Source organism: Geotrypetes seraphini, chromosome 12, assembly GCF_902459505.1.
Source record: "Geotrypetes seraphini chromosome 12, aGeoSer1.1, whole genome shotgun sequence".
Taxonomy (NCBI): Eukaryota; Metazoa; Chordata; class Amphibia; order Gymnophiona; family Dermophiidae; genus Geotrypetes; species Geotrypetes seraphini.
In genome coordinates, this window is record NC_047095.1 from 49,675,558 (window position 1) to 49,692,401 (window position 16,844).

Sequence of the window (16,844 nt, forward strand, 5' to 3'; positions counted from 1 at the left end):
CTTCTGAGCGGTGTACAATAAAAATATAGTTTACAATGATAAAACCAGAACGGTCCGGCCAGTTTGTCCAACAGTAACACATTACTAATTCATGATTAAATTGTCTTTCCTTGGCATTTCTGGTAGAGAATGACATGGGGGAAGAATTTGTCCTTGTCTCTGCCTCGTAAGCTCGGTCCCTGTCTCTGCCCCGTCCAGGTAAACCATCTGATTCCATCCACACAAGCCTCAAATAGTTTTATACTGAACTTATTTTATTAAAGTATAAAAAGAAACAATATTCTGTACAATTGTCATTTTATAAATCAAAGTTCTGGCTGCCGAACTATAGGAAGAGATCTTCAGCTGACAGGGCTTTGTTTATAAATGTTTATCAACACAACTAATATACTACTTTATCCTAAAGCAAAAAAAAAAAAAAAGAAAAGAAATACAAATTTTTTTTCTACCTTTGTTGTCTAGTTTCTGCTTTCCTCATCTTTTCATCATTCTATTCCTTCCATCCACTATCTGCCTTCTCTCTGCCTCTTCCATATGGCATCTGCTCTGTTACTGTGCCTCTCCTTTTCATCTCTCCCTCCACCCCCCCCCCCCATTGGGCTGGCATTCATCTTTCCTCCGCTCCCCCCCTAGTCTGGCATCTCTGTCTTCTTCCCTTCCATCTTTCCTCCCTCCTCCAGGAGGTTTTTCTCTTCCTTTCCTCACCTCAGATCTGGTATCTGTCTCCCCAATCCAGAATGCACCCTTTTTTTTATCCCCTCCTTCCATCCAGTATGGGTGCCCCTCTCTCTCCCCTTCCCACTTTCCTTAAGCGTCTTCTCCCCTCTCTCTCCTACCCATTTCCCTTCAACATCTGTTCCTCTCTCCCCTCCCCCTCCACTTCCCTTCAGCGCCCCTCATGTGGTCCAGCAGCCCCCTCCCTCCCGATTACTGTGGTCCGGACATCTCCCTCACTCCCTTCCCCTCACCTTCACTGCCGATTTTCATTTTTCTGTCTCCGAGTGGCCTGAGCCTTTAAACAAGTCGCGTGCGGATGCATTGAAACTTCTCCTGATATAACTTCCTGTTTCCATTTGTGTCAGAGGATAAGTTTCAGGCAGCCACACGTGACTTGTTTAAAGGCTTGTGCTGCTTGGAGACAGAAAATGGAAAATTGCCAGCGAAGGTGAGGAGAAGAGAGGGAGATGCCAAGATCGCGGTAATCGGGAGGAAGAAGATAGGAGGCTGCTGGACCGCACGATCGGGAGAGGTGATAAGTAAGGCAACGCACGCATACTTAACACAAGGGACAAGGCCATTTACTGCTCCACGGGGTGGTGAAAGCACAGTTACTTACCGTAACAGGTGTTATCCAGGGACAGCAGGCAGATATTCTTAACGCATGGGTGACGTCACCGACGGAGCCCCGGTACGGACCTTTTTAACTAGAAAGTTCTAGTTGGCCGCACCGCGCATGCGCGAGTGCCTTCCCGCCCGACGGAGGAATGCGTGGTCCCCAGTTAAGATAAGCCAGCTAAGAAGCCAACCCGGGGAGGAGGGTGGGACATAAGAATATCTGCCTGCTGTCCCTGGATAACACCTGTTACGGTAAGTAACTGTGCTTTATCCCAGGACAAGCAGGCAGCATATTCTTAACGCATGGGTGACCTCCAAGCTAACAGAGAGGGAGGAGGGATGGTTGGCCATTAGGAAAATAAATTTTGTAACACAGATTGGCCGAAGTGTCCATCCCGTCTGGAGAAGGCATCCAGACAGTAGTGAGTAGTGAACGTGTGAACTGAGCACCAAGTGGCAGCCTTGCAGATTTCCTCGATGGGCGTGGAACAGAGGAAAGCCACAGAAGCAGCCATAGCTCTGACCCTGTTGGCCGTGACAGCACCTTCCAGTGAGAGACCGGCCCGAGCATAACAGAACGCAATACAGGCAGCAAGCCAGTTGGAAAGTGTCCGTTTAGAGATAGGACGACCTAGACGGTTAGGATCGAAGGTCAGAAAGAGCTGAGGGGACGAGCGGTGAGCCCTGGTACGGTCAAGATAGTATGCAAGGGCACGCTTACAATCCAGCGTGTGCAACGCCTGTTCCCCAGGATGAGAATGGGGTTTAGGGAAAAAGACAGGCAACACAATGGACTGGTTGAGGTGAAAAGCCGAGACCACCTTGGGAAGGAATTTAGGATGGGTACGCAGAACCACCTTGTCATGGTGAAAAACAGTGAACGGTGGATCGGCGACCAGTGCATGCATCTCACTAACCCTCCTGGCAGAGGTGATGGCAATGAGGAAAAGCACCTTCCATGTTAGAAGTTTGAGCAAAGTTGTGGCAAGAGGCTCAAAAGGGGGTTTCATGAGGGCTGATAAAACCACATTCAGATCCCAGACGACAGGAGGAGGCTTCAGAGGTGGTTTGACATTGAGGAGGCCTCTCATGAACCGGGAAACCAGAGGATGAGCCGTTTGCGGTTTTCCGAGGATAGGCTCATGAAACGCAGTGATGGCACTGAGGTGGACTCTGATTGAGGTGGACTTGAGGCCAGCATCAGATAGAGAGAGCAAATAGTCCAGTACAGTTTCCACCGCCAATGAGGTGGGATAGTGGTGATGCAGTAGACACCAAGAGGAGAACCTGGTCCACTTCTGATGGTAACATTGGAGGGTGGCCGGTTTCCTGGAGGCATCCAAAATGCGACGGACGGGCTGAGACAGATTCTCTGGAGAGGTCAGCCCGAGAGAAACCAAGCTGTCAGGTGGAGCGAGGACAGATTGGGATGTAGTAGAGACCGATGCTGCTGCGTAAGTAGAGTAGGAAACACAGGAAGAGGAATGGGCTCCCTGGAGCTGAGCTGGAGCAGGAGGGAGAACCAGTGTTGGCGAGGCCACCGAGGAGCGATGAGAATAATGGTGGCCCTGTCCCGGCGGAGTTTGGATAACGTCCGCAACATCAGAGGTAGTGGAGGAAAGGCATAGAGGAACCGATCCATCCAGTCGAGCAGGAATGCATCTGGGGTCAGACGATGAGGAGAGAAGAGTCTGGAACAAAACTGGGGCAGCTGATGGTTGTGAGGAGCTGCAAAGAGGTCCACCTGCGGAGTGCCCCAGCGAGCAAAGATGGAGTGGAGTGTGGAAGGGTCCAGAGTCCACTCGTGAGGTTGAAGGATGCGGCTGAGATTGTCGGCCAGAGAGTTCTGTTCGCCCTGGATATAGACAGCCTTGAGGAAGAGATTGCGGGCCGTGGCCCAGGTCCAGATGCTGAGAGCCTCCTGACAAAGGAGGCGAGATCCGGTGCCGCCTTGCTTGTTTATGTAGTACATGGCGACTTGATTGTCTGTGCACAGGAGAAGAACCTGAGGGTAGAGAAGGTGCTGGAAGGCCTTGAGAGCATAGAACATGGCTCTGAGTTCCAGGAAATTGATGTGATGTTGACGCTCCTGAGGGGTCCAGAGTCCCTGGATGCGTAGATCTCCCAGGTGAGCTCCCCACGCATAGGGGGAGGCATCTGTGGTTATGATCATGGAGTGAGGGGGTAGATGAAAGAGTAGACCCCTGGAAAGATTTGAGGAGTTCAACCACCATTGAAGAGATTGCTGAAGAGACGATGTCACAGAGATGGGATGAGAAAGAAGATCCGTGGTCTGTGACCATTGGTTGGCAAGAGTCCATTGAGGTGTCCGGAGGTGGAGTTGCGCCAGAGGAAGCACATGGACCGTCGAGGCCATGTGGCCCAGGAGGACCATCATCTGTCGGGCTGGAATGGAGTGATGAAGGAGCACCTGACGACAGAGGTGGAGCAGGGTCCGTTGACGGTCGCAGGGGAGAAATGCCCTCATCAGTGTGGTGTCGAGAACTGCTCCAATGAACTGAAGTCGCTGTGTGGGAAGCAGATGCGACTTGGGGTAGTTGATCTCGAACCCCAGGAGATGGAGGAAAGAGATGGTGTGATGAGTGGCTTGTAGCACAAGTGGAGACGTAGGTGCTTTCACCAACCAATCGTCCAAGTAGGGGAACACCTGGAGGTTGTGAGACCTGAGGAAGGCCGCCACCACAATAAGGCACTTGGTGAACACCCTGGGCGATGAAGCGAGGCCAAAAGGTAGCACTTTGTACTGATAGTGACGGTGCTGTATCTGAAACCGTAGGTAGCGACGTGAAGTCGGATTGATTGGGATGTGAGTGCAGGCCTCTTTGAGGTCCAGGGAACATAGCCAGTTGTGCTGAGAGAGAAGAGGGTAAAGCGTGGCAAGGGAGAGCATTCTGAACTTCTCCTTGACCAGACACTTGTTGAGGTCCCTGAGATTGAGGATGGGACGGAGGTCTCCTGTCTTTTTGGGAACCAGGAAGTAGCGGGAGTAGAATCCCTGACCCCTTTGGTCCGGAGGCACTTCTTCGATGGCATTGAGAAGAAGGAGAGAGTGGACCTCCCTCAGGAGGAGGGGGGTTTGGGAGGAGTGAGAAGCAGACTCTACGGGAGGATGGTCTGGTGGAAGAGTCTGGAAGTTGAGAGAGTAGCCGTGGCGAATGATGTTGAGGACCCATTGGTCTGATGTGATGACCTCCCAACGGCTGAGGAAGATTCGGAGGCGACCTCCGATAGGCTGAGGAAGAGGCAATGATGGTGGGAGACTGGCTATGCCATGGAGGAAAAAGTCAAAAGGGCTGAGATGGTTTTGACAGAGGTAGAGGCTTGGCAGGTTGGTGAGACTGTGAGCGAGCCTGAGATTGATGCTGTTGACGAGGTCGGCGAGGCTGCTGTTGGGGCGGGTTGAGAGGTCTGGCCGAGAACCTGCGCTGGTAGGAAGACTGCTGTCTGTAGGGGCGAGCAGGTGGAGTCTTCTTTTTAGGTTTGATCAGAGTGTCCCACCTGGTCTCATGTACTGAGAACTTCTGGGTTGTTGAGTCCAGGGACTCTCCGAAGAGTTCATTACCCAGACAAGGTGCGTTCGCCAGGCGGTCCTGGTGGTTAATGTCTAGGTCAGAGACGCTCAGCCATGCCAAACGGCGCATGGCCACCGCCATGGCAGATGCGCGAGAGGTCAGCTCAAATGAGTCGTAGATGGAGCGAACCATAAATTTCCTGAGTTGGAGGAGGCTAGAAATATGTTGCTGGAAAAGAGGGACCTTACGTTCAGGAAGATATTTCTGTAAGGAGGAGAGCTGTTGCACCAGATGCTTCATGTAGATGGAGAAGTGGAAGGTGTAGTTGTTGGCTCTATTGGCTAACATGGCATTTTGGAAAAGGCGCTTACCAAATTTATCCATGGTTTTTCCCTCTCTGCCAGGAGGGGTGGAGGCATATACACTGGAACCCTGAGATTTTTTCAAAGTAGATTCCACCAGGAGGGACTCGTGGGGCAATTGAGGTTTGTCAAACCCTGGGATTGGAATAACCCGGTACAAGCTATCCAATTTACGAGGGGCTCCAGGAACAGTGAGGGGAGCTTCCCAGTTTTTATAGAAAGTTTCCCGTAAGATGTCGTGGACGGGTAACTTCAGAAATTCTTTGGGAGGCTGCTCAAAGTCTAGGGCGTCGAGGAAAGCTTGAGACTTTTTAGAGTCGGACTCTAAGGGAATGGAAAGAGCTGCTGACATCTCCCTAAGGAATTTGGAGAAAGAGGATTGCTCTGGTTTTGATACGGTGTCGGTCATGGAGGGTTCTTCGTCGGTTGATGAAGCGTCCTCTTCGGTACCGTGAGGGGAGTCTTCCCACAAGTCCGGGTCCCTAATGTCGGGGTGCATACGTTTGGACATCGGTGTGGGGGGCTCGGCATGGCGGGTCTTTGAGAGAGATTTGCCTGAGCGCACCGAGGCGGTACCGGGTGAGGAAGACCGATGTCGTTCCTGGGACCGGACAGGGTCGGCAGCATCATGGGTATGCACTGTAGGTGTTTCTGCCAAGAGCACTGGCATGGAGGTATTAATCGGTACCGAGGGGGTTGACACCGATGGGACAGTGCGAGGCTCGGACTGGTCCTGTACCGGAAGGTGCGGTGCCAGCAACGCCGGCAACAGTTGCTGGAGCTGTTGTTACAGCTGCTCCTATAACTGTGTTTGGAGTATGGCCGCGATGCGGTCATCCAGGGGAGGCACCGGTACCGCTTTTTTCTTCTTCGGTACCATAGGTGCCGCTCTACGCTCCGGCGATGAGGAGGCCGATGATGAGGCACTCACTGAGATCGGAGCGGAGCGTTTGCGGGGCCGGTGCGGTGCCGGGAGGGCCGGTGTCGCAACTGTGGCAGGAGGGCGCTCAAGGGAAGTGGGAGGCTTCTTAGCCGGCTTACCTGGGCCCAACGGCCCCGAGGAAGGGTCCGGTGGTGTCGATGTCGTCGGTGCCAACTTTTGGGGTGCCGTCGACGTCACAGCCGGTTCCATGTCAGATCCGGTACCAAACAAAATATTTTGCTGGATCTGCCTATTTTTCAAAGTACGCTTTTTAAGCGTAGCACAGCGGGTGCAGGTGTCAGCCCGATGCTCTGGACCCAAGCACTGGAGGCACCAATTGTGTGGGTCGGTGAGGGAGATCGGGTGTGCACACCGCTGGCACTTCTTAAAGCCCGGTTGAGGGGGCATGAAGGGAAACACGGCCTCCGCAAAATCAAAGCCGGAGGCCTGTATGGTGGCAACAGGCCCCGCTGGGGCCGGCCCGAAAAAATAAAGAAAACTCAATGTTTTTTTTAATTTTTTTTTTTAAGAAAAGTATCGTCCGAAAGGAAAAAAACTGAAAAAATTAAAAAAGTACGCGAGCGGGAAGGCAGAAAAAAGTTTTTCAACGGCCGTTGAAAACACATGCGTCTTCTTCGCTCTGCGGAAACGAAGAAACTGGGGACCACGCACTCCTCCGTCGGGCGGGAAGGCACTCGCGCATGCGCGGTGCGGCCAACTAGAACTTTCTAGTTAAAAAGGTCCTTACCGGGGCTCCGTCGGTGACGTCACCCATGCGTTAAGAATATGCTGCCTGCTTGTCCTGGGATAATGGCTTTATTCCTGTACCCATGGTAATCAGGTTTTTTCTCTCCCCATTTCGGTGGGTTACCGTGTCATTTTCTAATTTCAGGGACATAAACCATAGAAGTCCACCTGGCACTATACTTAGGTTTTAACTACTGGAGTTATCATAGAAGCTCACTCTATCCAAACTATCTTGCCATTTCCAGGACAGAGACCATAAAAGTCTGCCTGGCACTGTCCTCACATTCCAAATTAATGGAGTTTCTACTGAAGCCCTCTCTAGGCCATCCTAAAATCGAAATTGTCATATATGTGACACAGACCGTGCAAGTCTGCCCAGTACCAGCCTTAGTTCTTCATAAGCACCATTCAACACATCAAACACACATGCAGACATTTAAGTCATAGGTTTTATATTATTTATATACTACACCTTTCTGAATTCCCTCACCTTTTGATTTTCTAGATTTTTACATTTATTTTCACAGCATACTTTAGTTAGAATGGTTAATAGTAATCTTGTGTAAATATAGTACACATATATGATAGTGTAATAATGCAAATGCAGTCGTGGTACCCTAGCCAAGCAGCTAGGAGGCCAACAATCACAGGGGAATCCATCCAAATCTGTATTTTAACATTCATTACAGAAGTCTTTGCAAACTGCTCTGAATTAACTCCCCAGTCATTAGTAGCAGTATAGAAGCTTCCAATAAAGATAAAGCAAACAACACTTTCAAAACTAGGTAAAGACATCATTTGGGGGAAGAAAAATGTCTACTATGAACACAAGCAGACAGCATGTTAGAATATTCTAAACAATATGGGGCTCATAATCGAAACTATCAGCACTTGGACGATCTAAAAGACAAGCCATCCAAGTGCCAATAATCAAAACAGGTTTTAGACATAGTTAAAACTGACCTAGGCCTTCATAGTGCTACTGAACGACCAGAGCTAAAAGGGGCGTGTCAGGAGGAGTGTGGAGGGCGGGATTTGGGCGGGACGTGGGCCTTCCTAGACTTCGTCGTACTGCATGTATAACAGAAAGTTTTACAACACTGCCAAGACGGAATTTGGACGTTGTGACTTAGGCCATCTAAAACCAGGTCTAAGTCCACAAAAGGTATCAAAAGTGACCAGATAAGCACTGCAGACACAAAGTACAGACCCTCTACACACTGCCCCAGTAATCACTGCTCTCCTCCCCCATAAAAATCATAATAACAACTTTACATATCTGCCTCCAGAACATCAGCACCTGGCAGCCTGGCATAAGAAAGCCTAGTAGAGCTACACAGAGGTAGCTTAAGTGGTCTTGGGGGTGGGTTAGTGAATCATGGAGAGGAGGACCCAGGCCTATAAGCCACTGTAATCACTGCGTTCATGGTGAAACATGTGCACCCCCCCAAAACCCTGTTGTACTGCCATATAAGTGGCTCCTGAAGCCATAAGGACTATTGGAGTGGTAGATAGGTGGGTCTAGTAGATTCTGGGGGTATTTTGGGAGGCTCACCATGACCTATAAGGGAGCTGTAATGAGATGTTTATGTGGGACTCTTTTTGTGAAGTTCACAGCAGTGTCCTGTAAGGTACCCCACTACTCTGGTGCCAACCCCTGCGGCGTTCCACAAGGATCCCCACTGTCCCCTACTCTCTTCAACCTATATATGGCCTCTCTTGGCGTTTACCTGAACAAACAAGGCCTATCCTCTTATAGCTATGCTGATGACATCACCATCCTCATTCCTTTTGACCAACCAATGCTCTTAATGTCAGACACACTACACAGAACTCTAGCTACAGTTACGACTTGGATGGAAGACCACAAACTGAAACTCAACCCAGACAAAACTAAATTCATCCTCCTAGAAAATAACAAAATCCCAACCATAACCAACTTAGAAATCAACTCTATCTACTACCCTTTGCAAACCACCCTAAAACTTCTAGGTATGACTATTGACAGAGGCTGCACCATGCAACCACAAATTAACAAAACAATACAGAAATCTTTCGCAGTTATGAGAAACCTTAGACAAGTCCAAAAATTATTCGAAAAAACACAATTTCAGCTCCTAGTACAATCTCTAATCCTAAGTATCCTAGACTATTGCAACATCCTCTACCTCCCCTGCCCTGCAATAATGATTAAACAACTACAGACAATTCAGAATACAGTTGTGAGACTCGTCTATTCATTGAAAAAAACATGATCACATCACTGAGGCATTCATCAATTCTCATTGGCTTCCAATCCAGGAAAGAATACAATTTAAATTCTACTGTATACTATTTAAAACTATAAATGGAGACAGCCCAACCTACCTAAACGACCGCCTCATCCAAACCACCTCTACCAGACATAGAAAAACACACACCCCAGTCACTTACCCCCCAATCAAAGAAGTAAAACGGAAAAAACTATACAACGGACTACTGGCCACTCAGGCAGCGAAGATAGACAACCAAGTCTCCAACCTATTGACAACAACCCCAGACTACAAGATGTTCAGAAAGGAAATAAAAACTATACTCTTCAAGAGATCCCTTAATAAAGCTTAATACCATGATAAAGCTTAACCCCCCTCTTACCATCCCCTCCCTAACCCCAGATCCTACTTTTCCCTCTCTTGGAAACCTTCTCTGATCTAACGTTGTAACCCTTCTTCCATAACTCTTTTTGTAATTCGCTTTGAACCGAAAGGTAATGGCGGAATAGAAATCTGTAATGTAATGTCTGGATGTCCAGTCCATCACTTTTCTGGCCCCTCCCGCACCCAAAAGGTCTTTTTCTAGGCGTTTGTGACTTGGACAAATTTTTGGATGAAAATGGGGACAAATTTTTGGATGAAAATGGGGTATAAAGATAGACAACTTAGCGGTCTGGTTAATCAGACGGCTGGATGTACAGTTGAACGATTTCCCCCCCCCCCCCAAAAAAAAAAAAAATGCTGGACGTATTTTTCGAAAATGGACCTTTTCCCATGTCTAACTTTGGACGACTTGTGACTTAGGCCAAAACGGACTTAGACGTTTCTTTTGATTATGCCCCTCCATAGCTTTAATTAAGTACTCACTATGTACACGCTTCTAATATACACAGTGCCAAATATTCATACAACTTTCAGGCCTTCAAATCCACAGCAGGCAAGTCTATCTACAGTTCCCAAACTACTTTTATACTGCAAGATTCTGGAGGCTGGGACACAGTAGTTATTTGAATTTATCTTATAGCAGCATTGGAAACTTGGTTGTTTTCCCAAGCCTTCTCCGCTGGTTAGCATAAGGTTGAGGTCCCGGCACGATCTGACTTTTCCTGCAGAGATTTTGCACATCCAATTCCCCCTTGCCTCTTCTGTTGCTTTTTACCTTTGTCTATGTGTGACTGATATAGTTTCCTGTAGACAAGTTGTACATCCAATCCCTCCTCATGCTTCTACCCCTGCCTCTGTATGACTGATACACTTTCTTATTAAAATATTGGCATTCCTATCCAATGTTCCTCTAGTTTGTAAACCGGTTAGGCCTGTCTATTATAGTTACAGCGGTATAAATAATAATAATTTTAATTTTTATATACCGCCTAGCCAGGAATGGTTCTAGGCGGTTCACAACAAATAAAAACTGATCATACAGCAAAGAATACAATTTAAAATGGAAATACATCAGATAATAAAACATAAGAAATGCATAAAAGTTTTAAAAGACGACAGAATACAATTAGGATACAAATTTATCAAATAATTGGGTCTTCGATAGTTTTCTAAAATCAAGATAGGAGGAAGCTCCTAGCATAATTTTTCCAAACCAACCATTCAATTTAGCAGCCTGAAAACAGAGAATTCTCTCAAGAAATCTTTTATAACAACACAATGTAACAGAAGGAAATGCAAACAAACAAACTCTGCGTGTGGACTTATTTGAGTGGTTCAAAGAAAAATGGGAAAGAAGGTAGCCAGGTGACAAGCCAAAGATTGATTTATAACAAAATAAATAAATAAAATACGGACTGACAGCTACTTGGAAGTACTAGGAAAAACTCATCCAAGATCAAGTCTCTTTTCCTAATGTGTTATGTTATTAGATTTGTGTATGTGATTAAATGATCTAGCTTAGAATATTTTCTTCAAAGAAATTGGTTTAAAAAAGTCTGAAAAAATAGTGATTAGAAATTATGTTGTGAATGGAGTAGCTTGTCTAATGAACACCACCGAGTAGTGAAATATGCTTGGCATGCCACTTATTAATTAAAAAATATTTGTTGAGTCAGCTAATATTGTCTTCAGAGATCAGTACACTTGTCCCAAATTTTTCTTTTTTAAATTCTGTGGTTTATAATTGAAAGTCAGCCTCAGAAAGTGGAATTTAATTAAGGACAGAGATCATTTTCTATAACTGAGTAAAGTAGAAAGAAATCAGGACCCAGCCCCTCTGAAAATCCTGAATTACATAAAAAATCTATTCAGCTGGAAGAAAATGGGTTTTTAAAACAAATTTGCTTCTATTCTCTCATATATCCATATCTGCAACTGACCATCTGCTTTGATGTGACAATGAAACTGGAATTCTCCCAGAGGCTCCTATGGGAGAAGCTGATTGGATGACATTCTTTGCTTTTCAGTCCTTCAACTGTGTTGGAATACAAAACATGATGAATTTCTATTTCTCATGTACTCTTCTACTTATAAAGACAGTGCTAGATTATTGACTGGGAAACCTGACTGTTGGGATGATTTAACAATGAAATAATCTGTTGAGGTATTAATTTTGTGCCTGAAAAATAAGGAGACATGCAAAAAGGAGTGAAATTATCACATCTTCATATTCTAGGAATTGGAATACTGAAGTCTGATGCTGTTCATAAATGGACACTTTCATGTTCTAGCTAAAAAGGGTATTTTACTAATATGATGGTAGCTTATTATCTTTTTCATTCATCTGAAGTAGAGGCTAATAGTTTGCTTTTCACAAAGTGCACAGCATTCATCTTTAATTTGCAACTACGCTAGTCCTCCTTTTATCCAAACCTAATTTATTACATTAGAAACCACATGAAACAAGACCAATTCCTCTAAATTTCAAGCACAGTAGATCTGTACAAAAACTGAAAAAGGAGTTTACAAATGAGAACCAACTGAAAGGAAGGCAGGGTATACATGCATTATACGTATTATTATTATTGCAGTTAGCAGAATGTTAAAACAATTTATCAACACAGGTAGAAAGAGGAAGTAATTATGGGAAAATTGATTGCCATTAGGGTTCTTTCAAACTGTTTTATTTTTTTTCCTATATTTTGTGCGTTACCTTGTTTTCCTTAATTTGTGACCAAAGAGAATTTCATTATTCAGTGTCCTTTTTGGCCACTTACAATGGAACTAGGACTCTACTCTTATGTCATCTCACATCCTTAGGCCATATCATTACCTCCCATTCATTTCCCACCGGTCCATATAATACAACCCTACTTATACATTCCCCCTCCCAATTCCACAATCCCTCTCTTGCAGCCTCGGAGTCCTTGCTTCCTGCTGTCATAATATAACAGTACTCTTATATACCGCTACAACCTCGCAGCTCTGTGCGGTTTACAAATGAGTCTCTCTAGAATCTCAATGCAGACTGAGTTTCTGCACTTCTTGCATCTCTGCCCCACACTTTCCTGAGACTCTAACTCAATTTCAGGGTCACTGTTTCCCTAGGTTTCCAGTCTCCTTTCTCTTCTCCCAGAGATTCAAATCTGTCCTACTTCATTGCTCTTGTCTCTTATTGTGTCCATTTCTTTTTTTACTCACCTACTGCCTCCTCTACCTGTCCCCCTCCTTGGGATCCTAATATGTAGAAGAGAAACTTTAGTAACTTAATGCACTCCTCCTCCTGCCGGAAATTATTTCTTGATTTGATCATAGATCAGGTATTTGATATACATGGTGCTGTGGGAGGAAAACCAGCTTTGGAGCACTGGGCTTCTAATACTGCTGTCCTACTGACTGGTACTAGACCACAGAAGGAGAGGGGGTGAAAGAGATGAGAGAGTAGGGCAGGATATAATGATCACATCTGCACTAACACTGGTGGGACAAAAGAAGCTGAGTCATTTTTAAGGAAGCTGTTGTCCTGTTGCTACCACCATACTGACAACATTATGACATGTGAGCAAAATACTAGTCTCTTGATTACAGAGAGGACACTTGACTATATGTGCTCCCCTGTTCCCTTACCACGTCAGCTGTAAATGGTGCAAATAAAGGAGAAAAATAGCCTAGTGTTTAGAGAAACAGGCTGTGAACCACACCCAGAACGATGAGGGTTAAAATTCCACTGGCACTCTTTGTGGCCATGGACTAAGCTTCATTGTCTGGGGACAGGGAAATACTGCTGTGCCCGAATGTAACTTACCTTGATCTACCACTAGAAAGGCATGTGCTAAATACAAAATATAAGCTAACATCTGTCCATAAAGCATGAGAAGTTGTAATAACCGACGTGGCCACAATGTGGTAGTATCCTATTATTAAAGTAGAAGATATCGTCACTTTGGAGCTATTGTTGGTACTGCATCTTCTTGCTTTTCCAAACTGGAACTAAACAGCAGCATCAGGTGGCCAGAGCATCATCCCCCCCACCCCTGTACCTACACAGCTCAAATTTTTAAATTTAACAGCAATCTAGGAGTCTTGGGCTACTTCCTCTACATTTTCTTCCAGAGCCCAAGTATCCAGCAAAACTGGAAGCAGCCTGAGGGTCCTGGGCAGTCAACTTTAGAAAAAATTAACCCTTTATTTGGCAACATGTGTCTTCTATGGCTCTTATGGGAGATCTACATCTCCAAATGCCTGTTACTTGGCACTGTCACTCTCATTCAACATCAAGTTAGGTAAAGCAGCCATTTCACCATCTGCCAATTAAAGAGTTAACACCAATGGAGAAGGAAAACATCAAGGCCCCTGGGATCCAGAGAATGGGAAATCCTGCTGCTCCCATAGACCCATCTCTCTACTGTACACTTCCTGTAGAAGTTCCGGTAGTAAGTGAGGAGCAGAAGGATTGGAAGTCCTACATGTGCTCCAGGTCTCAAGGGCCTTGCACGCCTTGTGAAAGTCCAGATAGTGGTGGATTCAAAAATGTTTTGTAGCTGTAAAATAAAAGAAGCTATGTAATTATAGAGCAGCAATAATTGAGATGGGAGCATCACTTCTGAATGCAAATAAACAGCAATGTTTTGGCAGGTATACTTTGAAATCTCTACTCTAGCCATCACTTCTCAGTCAAAGGTAGTAAAGGAGAGATAAGTGGCAACGGGGAAGGCAAAAGGAGATGGAGCGTCAAAGGGAGGAGAAAGGAGATGAGAGGAGATGGTGTGAAGGGGAACAAAAAGAGGAAACCTAAATGGGAAAGGTAAGTGTACAGAGAAAAGACATATGTGCCAGGAGGATATAAGGGTGGAAAGTGGCGTGTTAGACTGAGGATGTATGTTTGTTGGGTCTTTCATAACAAAATCAAGGTGGATAACCAGGATGACTTTTGAGATCTAATCAGAATTATTGTTATTGGAAATTCTGATTATGCAGAAGAAGAAAGGAAAGAGATTTGAGGAGGATGTTAAAGAAAGGAAAGAGATTTAGGAGTAGATGTTCTCTGTGATGACACCAATCTAGTGGAACACTTTACCTAGAACATGAGAATGGAGAATAATTTGAAAATTTAGAAAGCTATTGAAAACATAGCTTTTTTCACAGTATGCCAGATATGGCATTTAAAAGTGGGGCAATATAGGCGTACCATTTCCATACTGAATGCTCTGTTTTTGTAGTTTTTATGTTACATATATGAATATGTAGGTATTTTAAGATTTTATATGTTAAAACATATGGATGCATAGTTAAGGTCCTGTTCAATGTATTTAGAGAATACAGGATTTACCTATTTCTATGAGAACCCACAATAGGGATGCCCCAGTCAACATCTGGCATATTAAAATCACCTATTAGTAGTACTTCCTCTTTTATATGTAATTACAATAGGCTTTCTGAACACACAAAACATTTGTTGTCAAACGAGTGCTTGTACTAAAATAACTTTCTTTCCCTGCCTTTTTCCCCCTCTTCCATCATTCCCTCATCCAACTTACCATTCTCTTCACACTCTCCCACCTCAATTCTCTTCTTACTCCATATTAGAGAATGACATGGGGACAAATTTTTCCTCGTCCCCGCAGGAACTCAATTTCCCTGATTTGTCCCCATGAGTTTTATCACTGTCACTATCCCTGTCCCTGTTCCTTCCCCATTCCTATAAACTCTGCCTTAACCACACAAGCTTCAAACACTTATTATTTTAAAGGGTTTGAGGCTTGTGCAGATGAGGACGGAGCTTAGGCATTGGTGGAATGAGGCATTATGACATCAGGTGCTTTTGGAATAGTTGGAAGGAGCCCAGATTCCGTAGTGGGGCAGTAAGGTTATTCCAAAGCCCTGTGATTCTGAAGAAGAGAGATTTCCCTAATTTTACCGCATAGAGGATACCTTTTAGTGAGTGGAAGGATAGTTTAAGTTTTTGGGTGGACCTGGTGGTGTCCCGACACCACTAACTGGTGGTCCAAAGCGAAGAGCCCCTTTCAGAAATCTGGCAACATCAGGGTGAGATGCCAAAGATGAAGAATTGCCCCGGCTCAAAAACAAGACAGCTCGGCCAATTGGACCAGAAGGAATGCCACAGAGAGGCTTTATGAGCAAAACCAGCTTGGAGAAAGGCCAGTACCACCGAAAGTGGAGTGGAATACGGCTCCCGCTAGGTCTTGAGCGCACCAATGTTGGAAAAGTTTTCCATATCATAGCAAAAGCATATATAGCAATCGACTTCTTAGACAAGAAAGAGAAGAATGCCATTGACCACATCAGAAGAGACCTTGTAGTCTAAAGCTGCAAGCTCAAGAGCCAAGCCATAAGAGCAAAGCAGCCTGAGTCCTCCTCGCAGACTGACTCCTGCGGAAGTAGGTCAGGATGGATGCTCCAAAAAAGGCCTCAACCCTAACGAGGACGCATCAGATCTGTGTACCACAGCCTGTGAGGCCAGTCTAGAACCACCAGAACCAAGCCCGGAGGGTCCATAATCTGCCTAAAAACTAAACCTATCATGTGCCAGAGAGGAAAGACATACAGGAGGTCACAGCTGCACTAGAGCATCAAAACCCTCCCAACACTGAATAAAATAATAAAGTGTGGAGAGCAGAATGAACACACTCCTGCAAGCATGCATGCAGAAGAAGGGATAAACTGTAGGAGGAGCTATGGACCTCAGTGAAGTACAGGGAAGGCACAGAGAAAAATCCAAACTGGATTCCTTCTGCAGGTGGCATGCAGTTATGGGGACACTACCACTTGTCTAGAATGTCTCACCTATTGCACTGGAAACAGCATTATAGCCTAGGCAATGCTGCAACCCTCCTCCCTCCCCTCCCCAAAAATGCAAACAAAAAAACAATGTCTTTTAAAGTACCACAGTGGTTATTAGGTGTCAGTGTTAGCTGTTAATATGATAGGATAACACCATCGTATGGTTACCAGTAGAATCAAGTTTCACGGATAGGAATGTGATTAATTACTTCCTTTCTTAACTCTGGAAAATTTAATACAATCTTGTTTAAAAAAACAAAAAAACAAATCTAAGTCCAGAAAATCAAAAATAGCTGCTAGTCTATTTCTCAGATACTAAGATGAAAATTATGTTGGGATCTTGCTTGTCTGAATGGTGATACGAACATTCAGATGATTACCACCAATACTTTTGTATAGATAACACTTCTTTTTATGGCAATAGTCATTACAACCGAGAACACTTGGGACATTTCAGGCCTGTAATTATTTTATAACATTTTTTTCTATTTAAAGTATACCAAAGAAT

The 16,844-nt window shown here is 45.1% G+C and overlaps 1 protein-coding gene across 9 annotated transcripts in view; it reads right to left on the reverse strand.

The window, feature by feature from the left end:
- PATJ (PATJ crumbs cell polarity complex component) overlaps window positions 1-16,844 on the reverse strand; it is a 392,685-nt gene that overhangs the window by 121,918 nt on the left and 253,923 nt on the right. The window lies entirely within an intron of this gene.